At 29.5% G+C, this 15,920-nt stretch overlaps 3 non-coding genes and 2 pseudogenes across 3 annotated transcripts; 3 read left to right on the top strand and 2 right to left on the bottom strand.

Moving 5' to 3' along the window:
• The first annotated feature begins 26 nt into the window (after positions 1-26).
• Positions 27-151, top strand: LOC112496477 (small nucleolar RNA SNORD14). The gene has a single exon (XR_003063040.1). It is a non-coding gene; the product is annotated as a small nucleolar RNA SNORD14 (small nucleolar RNA).
• Positions 152-458: 307 nt separating this feature from the next.
• On the top strand, positions 459-581 carry LOC112496475 (small nucleolar RNA SNORD14). The gene has a single exon (XR_003063036.1). It is a non-coding gene; the product is annotated as a small nucleolar RNA SNORD14 (small nucleolar RNA).
• Positions 582-721: 140 nt separating this feature from the next.
• LOC112496478 (small nucleolar RNA SNORD14) lies at positions 722-845 on the top strand. Its single transcript, XR_003063041.1, has one exon. It is a non-coding gene; the product is annotated as a small nucleolar RNA SNORD14 (small nucleolar RNA).
• Positions 846-9,857: 9,012 nt separating this feature from the next.
• LOC112498556 (probable glutathione S-transferase parA) lies at positions 9,858-11,191 on the bottom strand (annotated as a pseudogene).
• Positions 11,192-13,822: 2,631 nt separating this feature from the next.
• On the bottom strand, positions 13,823-14,034 carry LOC102613397 (uncharacterized; annotated as a pseudogene).
• Between the last annotated feature and the right edge of the window lie 1,886 nt (positions 14,035-15,920).

The raw sequence follows: 15,920 nt of genomic DNA, 5'->3' as shown, positions 1-15,920 counted from the left end.
ATTATGGGTTCTTAGTTTTGAATTGGCGTTGATGATGACAAATTCAAAGGCTTGTTTCTCAAAAACATTCGCAGTGGCCGCCTAAGAGCTTTCGCCTTCGCCGGGCTTGAGAGCTTATGCTGCTTTTATCCTTCCTTGGATGTCTGAGACCTTTAAGTATTTTTTGTTAGCTTTAATTGTTATTTCTTTTGACTTTCTGTTGTTTTTGTTGAATCATCTTGTGATGTTGGTAGATTGACAGGATACTAATTGTTGCACATTATGATAAAATGTTCTGTGTCTCAGTTATCGACTTGCTTCTTTTTTTTTTAAAATAAATATTATTAATTTTGCAATTTTTAAAATTCAATTTTTTTAAAGGCCTTTGTGACACATCACTGAAAATTCAAACATTGCTTTTGAACTTTTGGGGTTTGTAATGCCTGGAGTTAGAATCACAATGTAAGAACTTGTGTTGAGGTTTCTGATGATAATCCTGAAGGCTTGTTTCTCATTTATTCGCAGTGGCCGCCTAAGAGCTTTCGCCTTCGCAGGGCTTGAGAGCTTATGCTGCTTCATTCCTTCCTTGGATGTCTGAAACCTTGATTCTATACAAAACACAGGACATAAGTCTATTATTTGCATATGTTATTTATAAGTATTGCAATTCTGATTTTTAATTTGCTACTTTTTATGTGTATGTTACTTTTTATGATTGGCAATTATTGTCTTTCAAGAGTATTGTTGATGATGACTAATCCTAAGGCTTGTTTCTCAAAACATTCGCAGTGGCCGCCTAAGAGCTTTCGCCTTCACCAGGCTTGAGAGTTTGTGCTGCTTCAATTCTTCCTCGGATGTCTGAGACCTAAGAATTATTGTTTTTAGCTTGGTTGATATTTGTTTTCCCTTGCTCTGAGTTGGTTGTATCTGTAGTGACTCCTTTTGTTTATTTATTTTTGATAGAAATTATTTTCTGCTTATGCTTATTTCTATTAGATGGACTTCAATTGTCATCTGTGCATTCACTGGTTTCATGTGCTGATCTTTTGTAGTGCATTCATTTATACACTAATTTTGCATGATTTGAATTATTAGTTCCATATGTAGTTCATCTTGGATTCTCTGAAACTTATTTAATTCTCTTCATTTGGTGGGCTTTAATTCTGGCACCCATAAATCCTCTTCAGCTGTAGAATGGTTCATGTTGCAACCAGTGCCAAGGACGGTGGGAGCGGTCATTGTGTGGCATCCCAGCTTTTCTGATTCCCTTGACTCCATAGTTAGTGACAGAGATTGTATGAAGTTTAATACAATGGAAATGGTAATTGGTTTAAAGAATGGAGAATGATGGATCTTGGAAGCTTCATTTGTTGTTGATTCTAATCTGTGTTTAACATTTAATTAACAATTGTATTCTTTAATGGACGGTCGACTTGATCCATATCCTTGTATAATTGATTATTGATAATTTGTAATATGAGGCTCTGGCGTGAAAGTATATGCAATAAAAACTTTTGTTTTTCTCCATTTTTCACCATTTTTGTGATTGGATCAAGCCTAAGCTGAAGCTTATTGCGGTTCATGGGAAATATTTTGGTACCCTCAAATGAATTGATATTTTGCACCACTCGCCTCATCTAATGAAATTGACTCGCGGCACAGCTCGCCCAATTTTGTTACTTTAAGTTTAATGAAAATTCTCTTTAATTCTATCTCTTTTTCATTTTTAATTTTTTTCCTCCTCTATTACTTCTCTCTTTCCTGTCCTTTTTCTCCCCTTTTTGTTAATCTCTCTTTCTTCTTAATCTTTGTATTACCAAATCAATATTAATATAGCCACAAACTCTGTACAAATTTATTTTGTACAAATTGATGTAGTATGATAAAATTAGTTGAATTAAATATTTTTTGATTCACATGAATATATGATTTATTTTTATTTAACGAATGAATTAATGCCAAATTAGTTAGTACAAGAATTTGTAGCTGTATTATCACTTTTATCAAATAAAAAACATTAATTATTGGGACATGGCTTGTCAGGATGACATTTTTTATAATGGTCATCGCTAAACAAGCAGTAAGTTTATCATACAAAATTACCGCTGGAGGTAAAAGAAATCACCTTAATTCAAGAAATGCTGAAAGTGAAGGAACTTTATGAGTGTAGTTGGGGCGACAAGAGATGTCTTAGGTGATATTGGGCATAATATTTTGTTTATTTAGTTTTGAAAAATGTCTTGTTTCTTTAGTTTTTAGGGATATTTTGGTTTGAGAACCTTATAAATGGTTGCTATTGTAAGAAAAATTGGAGTGTGGTCTTTTTTTATATTAAAAGTTAGAAAATGGTTAAATTGGTAAATTTTCCTACTTAATTTATGGTGAGCGATAATATAATATGGTGCGATTTGGTGAATTTTTTAGTTTTAGTATTATTCAAAACGAACCACATAATTTTGTCACGTGTTCAAATATTAATCATATGGTGAGTAGGTGGACATCAATGCTCACTATTAGATCATTATTTCCTACCTTTATATATACACTTTCAATTATTTTTCTCACTTGAACCAACTTTTCATTTCATTGTATAAAGATGGTTGTACCTTACAGCATCAATAGGGTAGCATTCTCCAAGTTGGTGTATATTACATTTTAGTACAAATTCCCATTACAACCTTTTCATATGATAATTACATTTATAATCACTTTAACTAGTTGATGAAATGTAAGGTAAACACTCCAACCAAGACAAAACCCTATTTCATACAATTATAAATTTTTTATATGATAATTATAATAGGATAAATTTTACTGTACCCTCTTATTAAATTGGCATACTTCAATTTTTTAATTTACCTTCAAAAGTGTGAAAACTTTAATTTACCCCATATATACTATTATGTTTAACAATTGACTAACATTGATCGATTAAAATACAAGAATGCCCTTAACCAATAACTAACATTTTCATGAAGTTAACAAGGATAATTTTATTCGCCCCTTAAGGTCTGATATATTTTAAATTAGATGACAAAATAACTTTATCAACGAAAACCCCCCAAATAATAAAAGATCTTTAAAAGTTAAATTAGTTATTACTTATATTTTAATTTATAAAAAAGTTATAATAATGACAAATTTTCTTTATAATATCACCACAATGAAAATAAAAAATTATTTTTTACCCTTATCTTGAATTTAAATATTTTATAAATATAAATAAGTAACCAATTAGTTGACTTTTATAATCTAAATTACCATTTTACCCTTCAAAGTATCTAAAAGACAAATTAACCCATAAAATTTATTTACATTCCATTACTAATATAATTCAATGGATTAAAAATTAAGAAATTTATAAACTTTAGTGAAATTCAAAAACCAAAGCCTTAATCCTAATCCAAATTTTCATCGGTTTCTTTTTTGTTAATATTATTTGTTATAAATTTTGATTTTACTTATTAAATAATGATTCTTTTTTATTGAAAGCCATTTTTCTTCCCAAACATCAAGCTGAAGGGTGAAGCAATAAAATAATTAATAATTTATAAATATTTTAGTATATCCAGTATCTATCACTTTTCTTAAAATAATATTTATTATTTTTATTCATTAATCTTAAGAAACTTGAACAGTAATCCTTTTTTAAGTAATGATTAAAATGTTAAAAATGCACAGTTATAATCTTTTAAAATAAAATTTGAAATGAGTTTTTGGAAAAAAATAATTTTATTCCTGATTTGGGATTTGAAATCTAATAAATTACTATCCATGCCATCCACTACAATTTATCCTTAATTAAAATTAAAAGTTGCGCTGCATTTTTTTTTCAAATTCTTTTTTCTTTTATCCTTCATCTTCTTTTCATTTTTTCACTTCTATGTCTTCCTTTTCCTTTTTATCTTATTTCTTCTTTGTCTTCTACTTTTTTTTTTTTTTCATTTCGTGTTTGTCTCTTTATCTTATTCATTGTTCTTTTGCTTCTGTCCTGGACCAAATCAACAATATCATAATCAAAATTAAAGATTATAACATAATCTAAAAATCAAAATCTCAAAAATTATAAAAAAGTGGAAAATTTTTTCCTCTCTTCTTCTTTCTTCTTTATTTACTTTGTTCCCCTACCTATTCAGCTTCTTCTTCATTTCTTTTTATTTTTTCCCTCTCTTTCATACACTTAACAACTCCACACCACTTTCAAATCTAATTTCTACAATTCCACTTTGAATCCATTATTTAAAAATGAAACTTAATTTCTATGAACCAAAGTATAATAATTACAATCTTCATTTCCTTCTTACAGAAAGACTTGGTCTTCATCACAACACTCTACTTGAAACCCTAATTAGCAACATATATAATTCAAACTATGTCCATTGCCTAGCAAAATCTATGGCAGCGTGCGGCCATGTCAAGCAAGCCCATCGCCGTGCGTGGCCATTCCAAGCAAGCCCATAGTAGTGTGCGACCATGCCAAGTAAACCCACAGTTGTGAGCGGCCATTCCAAGCAAGCCTATAGCAGTGCGTGACCATGCCAAGTAAGCCCATGGATATGCACGACCATTCTAAGCAAGCCCATGGCTGCACTCAGCCATGCTAAGCAATTTCATGGCTGAGCACAGCCATTCCAAACAAACCCATGGCCGTGCGCGACCATGCCAAGCATACAATGATCCAAGCAATGGGTGTTGATGATTTCAATGATTAGTTTGGTTTTAGGTTTATTGATAAATTTGGGAAGAAGCTAGGGTTTGTTTAAAGGAGAAGAGGGGCCAAGATTTAGAATAGGGGTGTAGGCACACCATCGCCCGTTTCAAAATCTTTGTTACGAGTTACTGCCATGGCTCTATGACGCTTGAAGAAGATAAAGCATGGAACAGATGAAGAAAAATGTAGTTAGTGGAAAAAAAAGGAAAAAAAAAAAGGAATTGAACTATTGAAGAAGGGGAAAAAATTTCAGAAAATAAAAACTAAAGAAAAAAGTGAATTTTTTTCTCATTTAAAAAAGAAATAATTTTTTACACTTTTGCAGTTAAAAAATTAACTAATTAAAAAAACAAATATTATCAATTTGCGTGCAAAGCAACTTTTATTGAAATGTTTGAATGTTTGTCAAAATTTGTTGAAATATTTGGGTTTTGTGAAATTAGCTTAAAAATTTTAACTTCTTAAGAGAATACACCAATATAATAGTGGATAAAATTATTTTGCAACCGTTGTACCAAACCCCAAATTTGGTATTTTCTTTAAGAGTTCCTATTATTTTCTGTAAATAATAAAAACTATAAATTTTAAAACTTTTATGCAATAAGCCCCAGTAAAAATATAATAATTTCAAAATTTTTAAAAATTTATTTAGTGTTTTCTTTAGCAATCCCTATTGTTTTCTATAAATAATAAAAACCATATGTTTTAATAATTTTATGCAATTAGCCCCAATTAAAATATAATAATTTTCAAATTCTAAAAAGTTTATTCTCTCTATCTCCTTCTCAAATCAGTTTGTCCTATCTTAAATCTTAATTTATTCCTTATCAAACATATAATTCTTCTAAAACATAAAAAAAAAAGAGTCTTCTAACTACATAAATTAAATTAATTTCTTAAGCACAAAACCTCAAAAACATAATACTTGCATTTTCTCAAGAGGATATATATTGTGTTTTTGTCTTTTTCTTTACCATTGTAATAAAGAAAGAGTTATATCTTACTTTCTAAAACAAGATCTAATCAATTAGGGCTTGCTGAATGCGATTAAAGATGGTGGGATGAGTTTACTTTACTAAAATTTAATCTCAATAAGGTGTTTCGCATGAATAAGTAAACTACAAATAATATAACTTAAGCTACCAAATTATCATGTGATAATAATTTTTTTCTCTAAGGAGACCCTAAAATGAGTTTTTTAGACTAAATTTTTGTCTTATGATGACAACAAAAAATAAAAATGTTACGTTAGAAGCCTAAAAAGTTAGTTAATTTTAATTTTTTTTGAAAGGTATTCTCCCATAAACTATTAATTCATTCTTTACAATTTTAAATTTAAGTTTCAATCTTTATAATTTTAAATTTAAGTAATAGAATAAATATTATACAATGCATTTGTTTTCACATTAAATAAATAATTGATTAGCTTCGTACGTGTAATAAGGTATAAATAATTTTACATAATTTCAAATTTACATATAGAAATTTATTATTTTAAAAATATTATTTATAACCTCCATAATGAAATTTAAACAACTATCCAAGCATTTATTTAATAATTATTTATTTTTCTTTTTGATATTGTCAAAATTTTTATAAAACCTTATCCAATTTACACTAAAAACAAGATAATAATATCTCCTAATAATTTTTATACTCAATTTTAATGTTATATACTTTCTCAATATTATGGATAATTAATTATAGAAGTAGACATGGAAATAACAGTAATAATTAGAGACTTATAAAATATTGATGTACTTGTGGAATAAATTAAGGGATTTGTCTTTCTAAAGTTCATAGGCTTTGTTGTATTTAAGAGGTTGTAGCTCTCATGGATGCGCAACTAAATCATACATTATAATCACCCAATATCAATAATAAAAAATGCTCTCAAAATTCCCTATATCTTCCTTATTCGTATTATTTAATAACTTAGCCAATAAATAAAAATATTTTATAAAAGAAATAAAAAAAACTATGATAAAAAGAAAAAAAATTGAAAGTCTAAATATGAATCACGGGTTGCATGAGAAGTAGAGATGAGGATAACCATTGATGTGGTGGGAGTGTAAAATAATAATAATATTATTATTTCTGACATTTTAGAAAATTAGAGAGACTGCAATGTTAATTACCTAAGTAAATACATCCTACCATTGCTTTTACTTTTGCAATTCTTTTGTTGGATCTAACAGTCAGGTCATAAAAAGACAAAAAGAGTGGTACCATACCACTAATGCAACTTAGCTGACCCTATAATATTACCCTTTTGATTTTTAAAATTAACAGAGAGAAAATTATATTAATATATTATAACAAATTATATTAATAAAAAACAAACTGACAAAAATTTAGGATTTGGATTAGGAGTTAAGACTTCTGTTTTTGAATTTTGCTAAATTTTATATATTTTCTAATTCTTAATCCATTGAATTATATTAGTAATGGAATTTAAATAAATTTTATGGGTTAATTTATCTTTTAAATACTTTGAAGGGTAAAATGGTAATTTGGATGGTAAAAGTCAACTAATTGGTTAATGATTTATATTCATTCACAAAGTATTTAAATTCAAGATAAGGGTAAAAAAAATTTTTTTTGAGTTCCATTGTGGTGATATTGTAAACAAAATTTGTTGTTATTATAATTGTTTTATAAATTAAAATATAAGTTAAAATTAATTTATCTTTTTAAAGGTCATTTACTATTTGAGGGTTTTCATTGATAAATTTATTTTTGTCATTTAACTTAAAATATATCAGACCTTATGGGGTGAAATAAAATTATCCTTGTTAACTCCACAAAACTGTTAGTTATTGGGTTAAGGGCATTCTCATATTTTAATTGGTCAACATTAGTCAACTGTTAAAAATAATGATATTTAGGGGGTAAATTGAAGTTTTCACACTTTTGTGAGGAAAATTGAAGTATGTCGGTTTAATAAGGGGGTACAGTGAAATTTACCCATTATAATATTAATGCAATATTATATACTATAAATTTAAGTTTTAAGACTACATATCATATCATTTACTATATACTAGATATAAGCAGGATTTCTATAAAAAAAAAGATATAAACAAGATTTTATGCTAGATTTTTTGAGATTTAGATTTTTCTACTATATGTTTTACTATATAATAGATTCTTTGAAATTTAGATTTTTTACTATATATTTGAATATATAACGGATTCTTCGGGATTTAAATATTTTTCCTTTTTGTAGATTTACTTAATAGCCTTTGAGTCATTACATCTCTTCTTATAAATAATGTTAGACGCTTTATCCATCATTCACATTTTACATAAGAACTCATTTTCTAATTTGTAACATTAATAAATATTCCCCTTAAAATGATGTTTCATAAAATTCATGATTAAAGTTGTAGAACAAGAAGGAGAAGAAGAAGAAGAAGAAGTTATGAAAAAAGCTCGACAATATTCAATTGGTGATTTACCAGAAACAATAAGGTAAGACATGAATTTTCAAATTTCATAATGCAACTTTTGGGCATGAGACAGTACATGCCATGAACATGAAGTCATGCATTGTCAATATTTATCTCTTTTCATTATATTTTGACGCAACAGGGAGTTTATTACTATAATTACGAGAAAATTTATATAGTTATACATTTTAAAAACTCCATCTCGTCGCAGCAGACTAGAAGCTTGAGCGAAATTTAGGCTCGAATGGTGCAACTTATGATACAGGAAGTTGATTGACTTTATGCGTCGATCCCATCTATGAATTTACTCCTTGCTATGAAATTAATTATGGATTATGAGATTAAATAATTCAAACAACAGATTTTATTAAATGCAAATAATTGCTATCAAAATCAAGTGTTTGATGCAATGAAGTACCTGCTCGACGAAATGTCTCAGTGAATTACTCTACACTAAACCCTGTCACATGTTGGATGACTCAGCAATATCGAGCCTACTGTTAGACCTTGATCGAATTTAATCAACCAAGATTCCCCAAGACTTATCTAAACACTCTGATGCTTGATTAAGAAATACTTAAGCAACAATAAAAGATGCACAAAAGGAACTAAAGAACAGCAACCAACGAAAAACACATTTAAGTGGTTCAGCCTGGAGACACTGATTTCTTATCTCTTAAGGCTATATATACACGCTTAAGAGAGCCCAGAAAAACCCCCCAACAGTCAGCTATCCTCCTGTAATCCAAAACCCAGATTTTTCCCGCTCTTGTAACAGAACATAACAGCCTCTGAGCCACGTGTTTGCTTCACGTTAAATGAAGGCTCCAAAACGGCACTCAGCAAAGTCGTATTGGTTAAGTGTAAGCATGTGATGACCACGTGCTTCACTTACTCACACATGGATGAACAAACAGCTTTGTCGTACGGCTTTGCATGATCTTAACCGACCAGTCGTAGTCTGTTCCAATCACGAACTGACATGTCGTATGAATCTCTGAAAATCAGTTTCAGAGCTCACACTTCAACACCTACAATAATGAAGACAAGTGAGATTGCCCTATATATTCAAAGGACATCTGAGAACAACCCTGTGGTCAAATTGAATGTTGCCACTAGATCCATCATACAGCTGTATGTGTGTAGTACGATAATCAACTTGGGAAACAAGCTAAAACTTTGTATATATTCCAATGAAAGATTATGCTGTGTGCCGGCTACATTCTCATACTTTTGCATTATTGGGGTTCATTTAGTCTTTCTTTATCAATTTTAACTAATGTCAAACCATTTTGCTTTCCTTTGATATTGGGTGTGAATCAGTTATCCTGACAAGGACCGTTGCAGTGCCATTTTGTTACCATTGTTAATAAATGTTGGGCTTCTATGCTCACCGCACTCGAATTTACTGAGATTATAGTTTGCTTTGTATACGAGTCTTAGTAGATTATTAATGACAATCTGTATAAGCCTAAAGGCTACATCCTTTAATTAAATTTTATCAAATTCCTTTACATTGTAAACATAAGTTCAATATTGATGTGATGTAAAATCATCAGTAAAATCAACTTATTATTAACAGCTACCATAAAGTGTGTTTTAGTATTTGCTTACCAGAATTTTATGCTAAACAAGCAAATTCAAAAAAACTGATAATTTAAATGTCATTACATCACATGGGTCATTGAATTATTTCTCTATAGCCTTTGGACTGTCTATGTGATCCCAAATTTCTTTCTAAAGTCCAAAGCAAAGTCATAGATCTTGTGAGGATCAGCAAGGGAGCTAGACACACTCTCCTTTTGTGAGCATCTCTTGGCTCGTGCAATAAGCTCGATAAGCTTGGGGCACTCAGCTTCAATGCTAAAATTCCTAAGAGTCTAGAATTTATAAAAGTTGGTTGTGAATGGGACCAGTGCAAATCTACAAATTTGAAACTCTCTCCACCAAAGAAGTGTTTGTCTCCAAGCTCTCATTCCATGTTCTTAAAAAAACTATCATCTCTTTCTTTCCTGCCTCTGGATATTCTTCTTTCCCTAAACAAAATCTTCAACAATTGATTAAACCACGACTGTTGTGTAATAAAAACTTTAGATGGATAATATTTGGTTCTTACAAATTTTAATGTGTGAAAAATAACAAATATCTTAAAAAAATTGTAAGAGTTGCGTAATTTTGCTATGTTGTTTCAATAAATTAATTATGTTTCGAGTGTTTCTATGCTTGCTCAGTCGGGATAATTACTTAGCATCCCAACTGATATGTCACAAATAGAATTCACTATTTGGAACATGAATGATAAGATTTAATAATTAAATATTACTTAAATCAATCAAATATTGACACATTATTTGCCACTTTAAATAGGATATGAACAAAGTATATTAACTAAATAACTATAGTATTTTGTTAATTTGTTATGTATCACTTTTCAACGTCCATCAAAATCCCCTTTTAATTTGTTTTATTCTTTTTACTATTTTACCTTAATAAGGTCAAACCTGTTTTAGAGTTTTGATGAATTTTTCATCACGAGGGGAGGAGCGAAATATTTCGATAAAGGGTATCAAATATATATTTTTTTGAAAAAGGTATTGCTAATTATCCCCTTCCAAACTATAGTTGTAAGTATTTTCTAAATAATTTAGAGTTGTCACTTAAAATCTTTAGCAAAAAAAAAAAAAAAAAAAAAGATAAAAGGAATTAGCAAGAGATATGTGGCTAGGGAGCTTACATTTTTTGTCAACCTTATTAGCCCAAAACTTGGCTTGAGATCGAAGGAAGGGATCAGAGGGCATAGAAGTAGATATGTGATGTCAAACTTCATCAATGTATTAAATGATAATAAGGTATTCACAAATGGACTTTCCTTCATGAATCAATACAGGAATTTTCTTATGAACATGATTCATCTCAAGCAGAAAAGGACTCTTGTCCATCAAGTTCTCTTCTTTTGACTCATATTTGATTCCCTTCTCAACCAATGCAGTTTTCACTCTCATTGCATAAGAACTTGGCCAAGAACTCAAGAAACCACGTTTTCCGTCATTATCGTTGCAATTATTTATCAATATAGTTGCCTTGGTGAATCAATACTGAATGGTATGTATATAAGCTCTGCATATGTACTCCAATAAGCTCTATTTACTTTTTTTTTTAATTTTATTTTATCTTCTTAGAAAATACACAAGTAGTCAACATACCGACATTGTATAGTGTAACAAATATCTCTTTCTTTTCTTCACCAAGTAGAAACTATTGTTTTTATTTTGATTATTCTATCAACTAATTTTCTAATTTATCCCGCCCTACTCTTTTCACATCAATTGATAAACAAATACAATGATTTGATCATTTGATGACCTCAGGCCAAATCTGGATGTTGCAAAACTTGCTTTTATAGTTGAATTATAGAGATATATATACAAATATCTACAAGAATCATTCAAATGAACAAATTTATATATATCATTGTCAACTTTTTTTTTTTTTTCTGCTGACTTATCGTTTTGCCCTTGGTGGTTGTTTGATGTTAGGAATATGAATACCTTTAATTATTTAGCGAGTAATGATACAGCCACAAACTCTTGTACAAATTTATTTTATACAAACTGATGTGGCATTAATTCATTGGTTGAATAAAAATATAAATTAATAAAAACAAATCATGCGGGCCAAGTGATATTTAATTCAACCAATCTTATCATGCCACATCAGTTTGTACAAAATAAGTTTGTACAAAAGTTTGTGGCTGTATCATTACTCTTATTTAGCTGAATAATTTTTTAATTGTAATTAATTGAAAAACTATAGGAAAAATAATGGAATTGTCATAACTTTTCAATTAATTCTGAAATTCTTTTAGAATTAAAATGCATGCACATGAATTTTTCAGAATTAATTAAAAAATTATGACAATTCCCTTACTTTTTTCCCATAAATTTTCAATTAATTATGATTAAAAAAACTTATTCAATTAATCAAATAATTAAAGGCATTCATATTTCAATATCAAACAACTACTGAGGGTAAAATGATACAATCAGGAAAAAAAAAAAAGTTGACATTTCGGGGAATTTGGAAGTGTTTTAAAACAACAGGAGGATTTTAATTAGTTTTATCAAACAACAATGATGTTTCACCCTTTTTCCCTCAGTAAAAGCGAAATTTGTAAAGCAAATTGCATATTATGAGCCCATTTGAGATTGTGGTTGAAATTTAATAAATTGCTTATTTCATAATTTTCGGTAAAAATAGTGTTTGGTAAATTTTGTAAAAGCAGTTTATTTCATAATTTTCTTCATTTTATCAGCAGCTTTTAAAAATAGGTATAAGGTTACTTTTCATAAACAACTTATTTAATAAGTTGCCATACATTTTTAAAATTCCTATTATAACCCTAGATTTTAATAAAGAGATAATTATATCTTATTTATCCATAAACCCTAATATATAAATCATATCTTTATCTTTATCATTTTTATGTAACATATTATAAAGTTCTTTAGATTTTTTTAATTGAGTTTTTAATGTAATTTTACATATTTAAGAAAAAAGACATGTCTAAAAAATTTTATTAAACATATTCTAAAAATAAAAAGTAATTAAAACTTATGTATATTTTGGTCATTATATAATAAAACAGTACTTTCGTAATAAAATTAACCAAACATATACACTTTACTTTTCAAACTCACAGCAACTATAACAACACAATTTACCAAATGCTAAGCTTCTTTTTTAATCAGCAGCTTATTTTATTTGCACAACAAAAGCAGCTTATTTCATCAGCCTCCGCAATCCTAAACTGGCCCTATATCTCATAATTATAGTATTATATGCCAAATTATATACCGCAATCTTCGGGATTTAGGAATTTTTTATATATGCCAGGTTATAGATTATATGCCATATTTAGACTTTTTTTTTTTACCATGTGCCAGATTATACACCACATTCTTTGAGATTTTAAACTCTTTAGTATAAGCTAGGTAATATATGATATGCCAGATTATATACCAAATTATATTTCAAGAATTTAATTATTATTGTTTTTTAACTGTAAGCCAGATTATACACTAGATTCTCCGAGATTTTCTTTTGTGTCATATAGTTTAGTTAACATTTTCAAAACCACTACATTTCATTTTATAAATAATGCAAGATGCTTAAAACCATCATTCACAATTGGCACATAATTCATTTTCCAATTTGTAAAACTTCATAAATATTCCTTTCATCAAAAGAATATTTGATAAAAACTAATCATGGAGGTTGTAGAACTAAGAGGAGAAGAAGAAAATAAGAAAAAAAGTTTGATGTATTATCGAATCAGCGATTTACCATAAACTTTTTTAAGGTAAGATATATAAATTTTACTTTCTAACATTTAATGTTTGAAAAAAGTAAACCAAAAAAAGTCTTTTAGTAAATTAAAATGTGTAAATTCTTGTTTATTTTTTTTTATTAAATGTCATTTTTTATCCAATCAAATTTTTGTTTTTACACAAAGCCTAAGAAAATTGCAACCAGAAGTTCACATATCAAAATATTCCTTCAAGTCTCCTAAGCCTGAATATTTTTTCCTTTGTGATCCTCTTTTGATTATTATTGGAGCATCAATTGTCTGAGAGTAAAATGTTGATGCCAACAGCTTGATCCTACAGTTGCTTACTTGCTTTTAGTAACCCTTGTTTCCACGTATCCTAGCTCTCATGTCAACCCGACCCTCTCTTGCAATTGAAATAATTTTCCCTTACTCCCACACATTCACTTGGTATACATGGGCTCTTCTCCAGCACATTCCCTAAAAGATTGTTTCTCCATCTTAACACAGTCAGATTCGCTGAGTCACACCAGTTCCATAGCAAGACCCTTGCAATATTTTGACATTTGGTGTTTCAACTAGATAAAAGACTCAAGAGTCAATGGAAAGGAAAAATATTTGGTGACAGTGAATACGTCTGAGCTCCGCCTCCTGGCGGCTCAAAATTTTTAGATTGGAATGGTCGAAGTAATTCTTGCTTAATTAATCATTATGCATATTCCATGGCATGATGTACTCGATCCGAATTCAGTCAATTCACTATCACTATATCTCACTGCAGAAAATTAAACGAAATAAGGCCATATGGCCTTGTTGATTGAACATTTAGACTGCTGGGACATCTTTCTATTCCTGCGTGATGTTAGACCTGGATAAGGTAAATATTCAACCCCCTAATATTAATTGTGTCAGCTGTTTAATTATCTTGTCAACAAGCAGTTTCTTACAAGTTTTAAGAATTTACAGTAACATATTTAATTATGCTTACAATTGGATTCATGATCACAGCTCCCGATAGTTGGACACCTGCTAGATCGGAAACCAGATGTCAAGAATGATGAGAAGCATTTTTCTTTCGTAAAAGGAATAGAAAATTGGAAGCTTGAGCTTGAACTACGTATGTTGAGGTTAAATAGAGTTATATGCCAATGCTAGCCTGAGTACGAATATTGTCAGAATCAATGTTGTTAGGCAAAGCAAAATGTTTGATGAAACGAACTTCCCGATCGACAAAATGTCTCAGTGAACTGCTCTCCATCAAGCCCTGTCAGCAGGAGTCATTTGTATGCCAACAGCATATGATATGGCATGAATACTCAGAAATATGTGCTGACGTGTTGATGGCTCAAGGGCATGATAAATCAACGACCTTCAGAGGTGCTGCTCGAGGCAGAAGCCAAATCCATAATATCTCCCGGCATCCCATTTGGGAAACTTTTGATTGAAGTCATTGAGAGAATTCAAACCCCTTCAGAATAAAAAAAGACTCAAAATGGGAATAAAAATGATGATGCCGACAACACGGATAAGGCTCCCTCAATCGAGCCCCTGCAAGCTGTACAGCCCAATGTCAACGGAGACTCAGCTTCTCTTCCAAACCTTTTGAGAACTTAAACGCTGGCAAAATGACTGAACTGTTCCAGGCCAAGAAAACATGATGGAGAAGCCGGCACCTCAATTTGAAGAGCCTTATCCCTTTGTATTCAGCTTCAGTACTGGATAGATCTATGTTACCTTTGCATCTCTATTTAACAAAGCTCTGTATTCAGCTTCAATATTGGACTTTGACACCATTTTTCTACTTCTTTGAACTTTAAGTTATTAAAATGTTTAAAAATTATGAATCAGTCATTTTGAATTTGCTGTAGACTACAGTCCCCAAATATATATAAACTATAACATTGATAAGTAAACATTCATAATATATTTTCTAATAATATTCGACATAAAAATAGTAAAAACAAAAGTACGTCTTTTACTTTTTTTATTAAAGCAGTTCAATTTCTTGCTTCATTATACATTTTATAACTGCTAGCAACATTAAGTCTTGGACATGGTCGGAATTCACTTTTAATAATTATCTTTCTTAAGTAAAATCTGATGTAACAGGGAATTCATTATTCTAATTACAAGCGAATTTTTTATATATAATTATAAATTTTGTAAACTACACATCTCACTGCAAATAAAATAAATGAAACAATGGCCGTGTGGATTTGAGAAATGCATACATTATTTCAACTTCCTTTAGATCTTTTTATTCATGATGTAGACCTCGATGCGGTGTGTGTGTGTATACATATATATATAGTCTCTAATATTAGTTATATTTTCTCTACATGTGCTTGGCAATAGTTTTTAGAGAAGTTATAAGAAAATCTATATTAAAATTTTTAATTAATATTTTATACATACTGCCTGTGCCTACTCACCTTTAGACCTATTTAAACCA

Source organism: Citrus sinensis, chromosome 7, assembly GCF_022201045.2.
Source record: "Citrus sinensis cultivar Valencia sweet orange chromosome 7, DVS_A1.0, whole genome shotgun sequence".
Taxonomy (NCBI): Eukaryota; Viridiplantae; Streptophyta; class Magnoliopsida; order Sapindales; family Rutaceae; genus Citrus; species Citrus sinensis.
The sequence above is the reverse complement of the archived record's forward strand: the minus strand, read 5'-3'. Positions and strand labels throughout refer to the sequence as shown.